We start from the raw sequence: 10,427 nt of genomic DNA on the forward strand, positions 1-10,427 counted from the left end.
CCAACCATTTATTTCTGTGTCAAATAGGTAGACTCTTTCACTTTAATAATTAGCTTTGGTGGGTCCTTTGCTCTTGTGTCATGTCACTGAAGTCTGCTCTTGGACAGGCATACATTCACTAATCAATTACTTATGTTGGCATGTAAGGAAACATAAACATGGATATATCTACAGTCTGAGGTGTTGTTTTCTTCACAGACATCAGAATCAGCAGGAAATCAGGAAATTACTTCCAAAAGCTTTCTAGAATTAAGATGAAATGCCTCATAAGTGAATCATTCATCATTTCCATTCTCCACATTTTTTCTTAATACAAATCTTATGCCTAGAAATGGAACCAAATATTAATAAAAGCGATATAAATGTAAGCAATAGGAACATTAAAAAATCCCATACCATTTATACAATATAGGATTTTATAAATATTTTAAGGTGAAAATACACATTTTTGCAACTGCCTATCTATTTTGCAAGTTATTTGCATTTTCCCTGTCATTATACTGTTCTACATATTCTCTTTTATATTGATTTTCTCTGGAAAAATGTAAGGAAGGACAAAATTTTATCTTACTTTTACTTTAGTGATTATGTTTTATACGTTAATATATTCTGCATTCTCAGTACTGTGGCAGACTGTACTCATGTACACAGTTGGGCTCATGTACAATTGCTTTGTAATTCCTCAGTGGAACAACGTCTGGATAGTTCATGCTATTATACTAATACAGTCAAAGGGAATTATTTTAGACATGTCATTCATACAATGTAATAGGTGTGAAAATTAATTCTTTTGTAGATATGTGCTACATGTGCAGTGCCATGGCTCAGTAATAAGTGTTTCTCTTACTTCACTGAATTAATAGATTTGTGTAGCTGCACAAGTAGCCGAAATCTGTACCTTTAACTAAATACACAGTTGTTATTTCATTGGCTGGAATACAGAGAAAATGTAACCTACATTAGTAACTCATTGTATCTAAGCATAATTATGTTTCCTGGTAGCCAAAAGAATTCTCCATTCACTAAACCATTATACCTGAAAATATTATTTAGACAAGATTAAGCAACCATTTAAACCACTTAGACACTTCCAAGACAGGTACAATTATTACACAGCTAAGAGAAGCTAAGCAGAATTATACATTTAAAATGTGGAATCCATTGAAATGTGAAGGTGTGTTAAATTTGCAAAAGTTAAATAAGTACTTCTTCACACTATGCACAGTCACCCTATGGAATCCATTTCCAGGGAATGATGTCAAGGCCAAAAATGTAACTGTGACCCAGCACAGGAGGTAACTCCACTCCGGTGTGGCTCTCACTCACAAGGGCTCAGATTGTCTTAGTCAATCTCCCTCAGTTGCCCTTTATAGGCCCAGGTGTAGCCCAGACATCTTTAACTGACTGGATTGGGCTCACTTGCTCTGGTTGAAAGAAACTTGGCGTAGGCTATTCACAGGGACCAGCTACCCTGGGACACTGGGACTGGATAACAGGGGATGGATCATTCAATAAATTGCTCTGTTCTGTTCACTCTCTCTGAACCATCTGGCACCAGCCACTGTCGGAGGACAGGATACTGGGCTAGGTGGACCATTGGTCTAACCCAGTATTGACATTCTTATGCTTTTAAGCAGAAATCTTCTATTCATTATTAGAACCATTTAAATAGTGCACGTGAATACCTGTTTGAATTCCAAAGAACTCTTTTGTTCATTCTCTTTATTCCCTCTGCTTATACTAATATTTGTTAGAATGGATGTTCTTCCACCAATAGGTACATTCACATGCAAACAGAGTATTCACTGTTTGCCTTTCACTTCTCATTATTTCTTCTCCTTCTGTGTAAAAAGTTTCACTTATCCAGTCAAAGAGGAGAAACAATATTATGTGACCCAGATGATCAGATGCCACAAATAATAAATAGTGAATATGAATACTTGAAGTAAATGGTTTGTGGACAACACAGAGGCTTAACATTGTCCATCCAAACTATGTGGTGACTGATTTTGAATACCTAATGCATTTGTAGCAATCAGAATCATTTGCGGGGATAGGAGGGTGTCACATGACCTGTAGATAAGATGGATGCCTGACTCCTGGTCTTCTCAAACACCCCTCCTCCAACACTAATCCTCATTTACAGGCTCCCAGATATCTAAACCATAATTTTCTGTCATAAATTTTACTAATTAGACAACAGGGACCATTTTTGTTGTGTTATAATGGATCCTGCTCGGAAAAGTAGAAACACCAAATGACCAAAGCCTAAGTCTCCAAAGATAGGTAATTCCGAGGAAACCCCACAGTCTCTCACACAGGACTTTGCTGCTATGAAGGACTTCCTAATCACCAAATTTGATCTTTTATCTCAAGATACATGTGAGGTCTCTAAAGATCTGGAAGAAGTCCAAGCTTATTCGATCTATTTAAATAGCAAACTATGAAAAACTGCCATAGAGTTAAGAGAGGTTAAAATGAAGAATGCTTCATTAAGGCAAAGACTAATCAATCTTGAGGAGAAACAAGATCTTCAAAACAGGGTTTCTCTGAAGGGCTGGAAGGAAAAAAAACACATGATTAGCTTTCTCCCCAACACATTGTCTGAGATACTGGGATTGGATCCTAGTTTGCCTCCCCTGGACATTTAAAGTGTTCAGTGAGTGACTGGGGCCAGAAGGAGAGAGAACAATAAATAACCCCAGATCCACCATCTTTAAATTGCTATGTTTTAATGACAAAGTTAAGCAGATATCTGTTGAAAGACAAAAAGGAACACTTAAGTATAAGGGTTTTAAATTTTCATTGTATCCAGACTTCTCTGTAAATTTAAGCAAGAAAAGAGCAACATTTAATGACATCAAATGAGCTCTTTGGGGTTCAGATATTAAATACAGCCTCAGATCTTCTGCAAACTTCATCATGAAGCTGACAGACTGTGAAACATTTAAATATCCCATCAGATGCTTGGCAAGCACTACAGGAATTGAGACCAGCATAATCCATTCATAAACAAAAAGAAAATGGAGAGTATCAGAACTGTAATTGGGAAAACCACAGGCAACTCATGTGAATACATTTGACATATATGATATATTTAATAGTGTTATAGGGTATAATTAGTACTGTTAGGCAAGATATTTAATAACCCAGATCAATACTTTCAGTACTTCATAACTAACACTTTCCATATATTGATAAGCCAACATAAGTACTCTACATATTCATAACTATAGTCTCTTATTTCCTTATCTCTCCTTATATTTATAACTGTATTTATGTGTATATATATGTTTGTAATATATATGATGCTAATATATTCATAACTATTTACATGTGTGTTATTTGTGACTACTTGTGTCACTTTATATGGGCACTTGTATATTTATTTTTATGTTTCGATCTATACTGAAAGTTTATATATTTATAATATGTGTATGGTAATAATATATTCATATTTATGTATTTTCACATATCATTTGTCACTTCATGTTTACTTTTTTATTAATCTATTTGTATAAATATGTATATGCCATGTGCATATTAGTATTTATATACTATATACTATTACTTATGCGTTCACATCTACAAAGCAATACGTTTCATTCATTTATATACTTTGGCAGATGTAGATATTTTGGTACATACCTGACAGATTCCTAATGAATTCATGTAATGCGTGAGGTGGAAGGTATGTGGGTATAGGCATCTGCCGTCTGGGATTTGAATGTGCCTGTATTAGAAAACTGAGATGTTAAGAGTAAGATGAGTGATGTATGGGTGTTTTTTTATTTTTTGTTTTTTGCATGGAGAGGCACTCAGAGGTGATCAATTTATTGGTGGGAAGTAGAAACTGAGAAAACACTGATTTTTCATTAACTCAATTATGTTTTTCTCTTGGAATGTATGGGGGTTTAATTAACCCTCCAAGAGAATAAAAACTTTGAGACACTTAAAATCAAATGGATGTTATACAGCTTTCCTTCAGAAGATCCACTGAAGGAATGAAGATTCAGACAGAATTAAAAACAACAACTATGAGTGAGAAATGACTGTCACTCCTCTTTCATCTCCAGAACCAGGGTATAGTGATACTAATCCACAAGATACAGTGATACTAATCCACAAGAGCCTATTCAATTTATTCAGTTGTGATTGGATTCAGTGGGCAGATACATCATAATTGAAGGGATATTCAATACTAAGATTAATTTTGAAGAACGTATTTAATCCTAGTGGTGAGAAGTTATTCTTTATCACAGAAATAACTGACAGAAATAATAATTTCCAACCGAGCTGATGTCCCAGTTGTATTAGGAGGAGACTGGAATGCTGTCATGGATGACATCATCATAATGTTCTAGGGAAAAATCTCAGCCATTTTTTAAACTATCCTTTATCCCTAATCAAGGCTATTGGACAAGTGAATATTTGGAGAGAGAAGCATCCAATGACGCATGACTACACATATTTTTCCATGATTCATGCCTTGTATTCCAGATTATATATTTTATGATATTTAAGGTGCTAGCTCCTGCATGTCTGGAATTGGAATCAGTAATATCATAATCTCTGATCATGTGCCAGTTTCTTTTCCAGATACTGGACATAGTGCTCAAGATTCTCAAGATGGAAGTTAAATGCACATATACTTAGAGACCCTACATTTCTTCAGGTGATTGAAAGTTCCATTACCAACTTATCGAAGGAAAATACAAATTCTTTCTCCTCTATTATAACTGAAGCACTGAAAGATACCTTGTGGGGAGAATGCATAAAATTTGCATCTGAAAAGGAGGGAATAAATTACTTAATTCTTTGTCAGAGGAGGATGCTAAGTTTGAAAAGAACCGTAAAGAAGATCCTCAGAATAATAAGCAGCTGCACTTTCTCATTACCTCCAAAATATACATGCAATGAATGTATGTCCACCCAGATTGAATTCATGCTTAATAGAGTTAAGCAGAGTTATTATGAATGGCGAGATAAAGTGGACAAATGCATACTGAGGACAATTAAAATGGCTTCATCCAATAGTGTATAGGACTTTGCTACAGGACAATTGTCTTTCTGTACTAGAACCTGGTAAAATTAACATACAATGTAAAGACTTTTCTGAATCCCTTTACACATTTCATGGTGAGTTCAATTCCAATCAATTTAACCAATTCATGGAAGGAAATACCTCTAAATATATGGTCACTACCTCAAATTGATCATATGGAGGAAGATACCTTTCTACAGAAATTAAGAAGGCAGTTGGCTCGCTCAACTGAGGCATAATACCTGGGTGCAATGGCTTTCCAGCAGAATTTTATAAGACATTTATCAGTTAATTAGTACCAATATTATCAGAAATCTATAATGAAATATCTACAAAAGAAATACTATCACAGGACAGGAGGATAGAGGTAATTATACCAATTCTAAAAAAAATACCAGGGTGGTCTTCACTGTGGCAATTTAGCACCCGATCTCTGTTGAATATAGATTATACAATTCTGATTCTCGCTCCATGCTTAAACAACATTGCTCCACAAATCATTTGTGAGATTCAGATGGGTTTTATTTGCAGCAGATTAGCGGTGGACAATACTCAGAAGCTATTCACATAATCTGCCAGACACAAATAGCTGATGTTTCAACTGCTATTCTATTGTTAGGTTCTAAAAAGGCCTTCAATAAAGTGGAATGGCATACCTACAAGCAATGCTGAGAAAATTAGGATTTGGACCTAAATTTCTGAGCTGGATTGATATTATTTACTAATCACTCCTTGCCTGTGTTCCGGCAAGTGGTGTCATCTCCTCCACTTTTCTGTTAAATCAATGTGCATGTCAGGGATGCCATCTTTTTCCTCTACTATTTTATATAGCCATGGAACAGATAACATCATATATCAGACAGATGCCCTCAACTGAAGGAATTACCATTGATGATAAACAGTACAAGATTTGTCTCTATGCAGATGATATTTTGCCCACTCTCAAAAATCCTTCCTTTTTGAGTTCCTTGCTACTATCTGCAGGAAACTACTTCAGTGAGATATCAAGATTTTGGATAAACTGGAACAAGTCTCAAGTGATGTATATTACTAGTTGAGATCCCTTTTCATGAATCAAAGTCACGGTCTGTTTACTTCTTAGGTGAAGGATACCAGGGTGTCTCTTTGCACCCATAAATATAATAGAACATAACTTTAATGTTTACCTCAAAAGAGGGTTCACCCCCTTTTATCCTGTTTCTCTTTTCTGATTAGTTTCCTTCTGAAATCTTCCACTAGCTCTTCATCAGAATTTGACTTAGAATGCTATAAGATTCCTATTGCATGACATAAAATACATAATGGTCCTCGCAGCAGATAAGTGTCTCCAATCCCCTATCTGGAGGAATGTGTCTCAAGACAGGGTACTTCTGACTCACCTGTTTTTAACTACAGACCTAGAGAAAAGAAAGTTCAGTATATATGTAATATCTCTGCACACATTCATTGTACATACATGTTACAATTGTTATGTTGAGCAGTGTGACACATTTTGTTACAGAGCTTACACAGCATTCTTTTGGTGAACCCAAGGGATCCCTATATATCTCGGTGTCCTCTGCCAGTGGGCATACAGAGGTTCTTGGGTCACATTGTCAGAGTACATACCTAACCTCAGGATTTCAGTCCTGCTCAGAGAAATTAAGGATAAATTTCCTTTACCAGCACAAGTGCTGTGTTTTTAGGATAGTAAAATAGAGAGCCTCTTCTTCATTGCAGATGCTATATATTAAACATCAGGAAAGAGAGCTATGTGCTATAGCTAATATGTAAATGTTCTTTTCTCTGTTGAATTTATTACTCCTTGTATAAACACAGAGATTGGTATTCTTCATAGTGGGAGGAGGAATACTGCATCGCTGTTTTATTTATTTGATTTACAGATGGGTAATCACCACTGAAAGATCAGAATGTCAAAAACTTTTGTGCACGCTCATTCCTAACTTTTACTCTTACAATGTTTTCTTCTGACACCATAAAGATGGGATGTCTGAGGTAAGGTAGATGGTTTAGTTTATCTAGTCAGTTTATTTGCAACAGAATCACAGATGTAATAAAGACACCAACGTTTTTTGAGCAAGCAGGACATCAGTAAGGCAGAGTGACCTGAGGATGATCATTTATAATCTGACAAGATAGGCCTACTTCTTTGATTAATAGAGTGGCCATTCTTTTCTAGATTAATATAATTACTATATTCTTCTCTGGCTTGCCACCCACATGTTCAAAGTATGACACAACCTCATTCTTACTAGACAGTACTTTAATACTTCCCTAATGGCTGACAATTTCCTTCTTAAAAAAATGTCAACTGTTCTTCTTAGAAAAATATCTAATAAAGCCTCAATCCCTTATGGATCCATCCCCTGGGAAACCATGAGGCCAATAGGTCTGGCTGAATTCTCTCTCTTGCTTCAATGAAAAAGAATCTTGTACTGGCTCAGCTGAATTAACTATTTCATAGATTCCAAGGTGAGAAGGGGCTGTTGTGATCTTCTTATCAGATGCAGAGCTTGCCAAGCCAATTTGCAGCAGCCTCATTAGTGAATTGCAGAGCCCTAAACCACAATCAAATCTGGTCAGAGGGCAGTCGTCACTGATGTGACATTGTCTTTGGCCACAGCCACATATGGGATACTCTTGTTGAAGGTGGGCTGCCTATTGACCCTGGCCTGTTCAAAATCAGTTCAGAAGGATCTAAGGGTGGTATGTTAAATCAAAGCTGGGTATATGTTGTAATGCTGTAGGATTGAAAGAGACTCTTTGTATCATTGTTCCTATCACTGTTCTGCAATTGCAACGTATCTTGTACAAAGTAGGTCATGAAAGGTGTCAATGGAAAGGTTATGATTTACCAAGTCTGACTATCATGTTTATATGTTTGTTATCATGTTTGTATTTGAAGTTATGAATATTGACTATGTACCTGTATTTCAAATGTGTTGGCTTCTAGGGTAATACCCACAAGGTAGTTTACATCCAGTCTAGCCAGCCTTTGTGAATGGACTATTGAAGCTTGGTTGCCCATCAAAGACATTTAACTCCCAGAATGAGCCATAAAAGAAACTCAATCTGTCCACCAGATGGCTTTTCCTGCAGACTCTTAGCCTCTAAGTGGCCAATGGCTGTGAATCAACAAGCTATGTAAGGGCATGTGACTTGATCATGTGACCCTGAACTCCATCTTGTGCCTGTAATTTCCACAAACTGTGCTGTGAATTTTGTTTAGAAGCAGTAAAATTCCAAGCACATGTTTGAGGGTATAAAAGACCTATGAATCATCTCCATGTTGCTTCTTTCCTGCTCTGATCCTCTTGACTATACAAATAAAAGGAACATTCTAATTTATGGACAATCTTTCGGAAGTTACCAGAGACGTTACAAGCCAGAAGTTTATTTAATCACTGTTAAAAACCTGATATATGATCTTTGCAATGATTATATGTATATGATTTATTAACCATTTAACTCTCTTCTCTTATAAATAAACCTTTAGATTTTAGTTACTAAATCATTGGCAACAGCATGATTATTGGGTAATATCTGAATTATATAGTGACCTGAGTGTGTGGCTGATCATTTGAGATCAGAAGAACCTTTTGTTTGACTAAATTAGTTTTCAATAGCCATTCATCATAAAGTCTAGGGTCTGGGTGGTGAAATAAGGCTGGGATGCCTAAGAAAACTGCATTTTGGACTTCTTGTTAACCAGTGTGGTGAGACAGACGTTTACTTTTGTTACTAGTTTGGTATATCTAATAACAGAATAACCACCAGCCTGGGATGAGTCTGTCCTATTTCTCAACAGTTTGACCTGAATCTGGCATCCTCCTCTGTGACCCAACGAGAGACAATGACACATGCATGATTGGGTCAGCTATAGCAGACTGATTTCCAACATAAGCTGCAGACCATTCTTTATCCTACATCAACACTGCGAAGAAATCTGAGCAAAGCATGTGGCCCCACAAAAGATGCCTCAATGGGAAGCACACTCTTGGTTGGTTGAAGAGGTCCATCGCGCTCCCCAGCAGTGTCCAGCCTGGGCTGAGGCAGCTAATGATCCAACTAGTGGACCAAATTCAGCAATGAATCCTGGTCATGTGTGCCATCTGACCTCAATGTTTTGCCATCCTTCGACTTTCAAGCCATTGGACTGGTGTTTTGAATTCTTCTGTTTAATATTGAGGGCCTGTCAGCAGTCAAATGAAGCATCATTAGTGCAGGCAGTTAAGCTATGTGTGAAATCTATCTGGAATTTCTCTGAGGTAGATGGGTGGGATTTGTGTTTCAAGTGATGTCTATTGAGAAAGATATTCAGTTATTGATTTGATCTAGCATTGTGAACACACTCTAAATTATCTTGGACATGACTGGTTGTAAATGCCACTGTGACACACTGCACCCCTCCTGATCACCCTTATAGTGTAATTGTGTATTGTTTAATGCAAAGTATGTCATGTAAGATGTTTTTGGAATGCTTATGACATACTGAATATTATTGTTATAGTAATATTTTGTTGCACTGTAGTCTGTATGGTTAGGAGGCCTCACTATGTGATAATCCCAAAGATGTGTCTCATGGCTTAAAACATATTCAAGCAATACTCTCTGAGCAGAGGGGCAGTCTGAACCTCATTATGGCTTGTATAGAACAAACCCAGCTCTGCATTTCAGAAACAAAGGATTGGCCTAGACGGCAACAAAGGAATCAACAAAGGACCTCACCGACTCAGGAGCTGGAGGGAACCATACACAGACATTGTTTGTCACCTGACTCTAAACGGGAGGGGAAGAGTAGGGCGCGAAGCCCCAGAGGGGAAAAGGAACATTTTAAAAAGGGGAGACATTTTCTCTCTCTTTTCCACCTACACCTACCAACACCACCAAGCAACTGAAGTGCTGACCCAAGGGGAGTCCAGCCTGGAGTTTGTAAGGATGCTGAAAGTGTTAAGCTTAGTTTAGAACAAGTTTGGCTTTTGTTTATTTGGACTAAACCTGACTTGCTTTCCTCTGACTTATAATAATTTAAAACCCTTCTGTAGTTTAATACATTTGTTTATCTTACCTGAAACAGTATTTTTGGTTTAAGGTGTGTTAGAGTCTCCATTTAAAGTGAAAAGCCTGGTGCATATCAATTTCTTTATTAAATTGACAAACATATGAGCTTGTAGTGTCCAGTGGGCAGCGCTGAACAATGTAAGATAGAGGTTCCTAGGGTTGCATCTGTGACTATTGGCTGGGGTCATACCATTGCATAATCCCATGAGTGGCTAGCTAGAGGCACTCATTCACTGAGTTGGGGGGCAACTTGCTTGCTGGTGTCTGTGTGTGAACTGTCCTGGAGTGGGAGTTCACACAGCAAAGCAGAGTAAGATGGGTT

Source organism: Emydura macquarii, unplaced genomic scaffold (assembly GCF_026122565.2).
Source record: "Emydura macquarii macquarii isolate MOO-44397 ecotype Brisbane River unplaced genomic scaffold, CSIRO-AGI_Emac_v2 contig_2406, whole genome shotgun sequence".
Classification (NCBI taxonomy): Eukaryota; Metazoa; Chordata; order Testudines; family Chelidae; genus Emydura; species Emydura macquarii.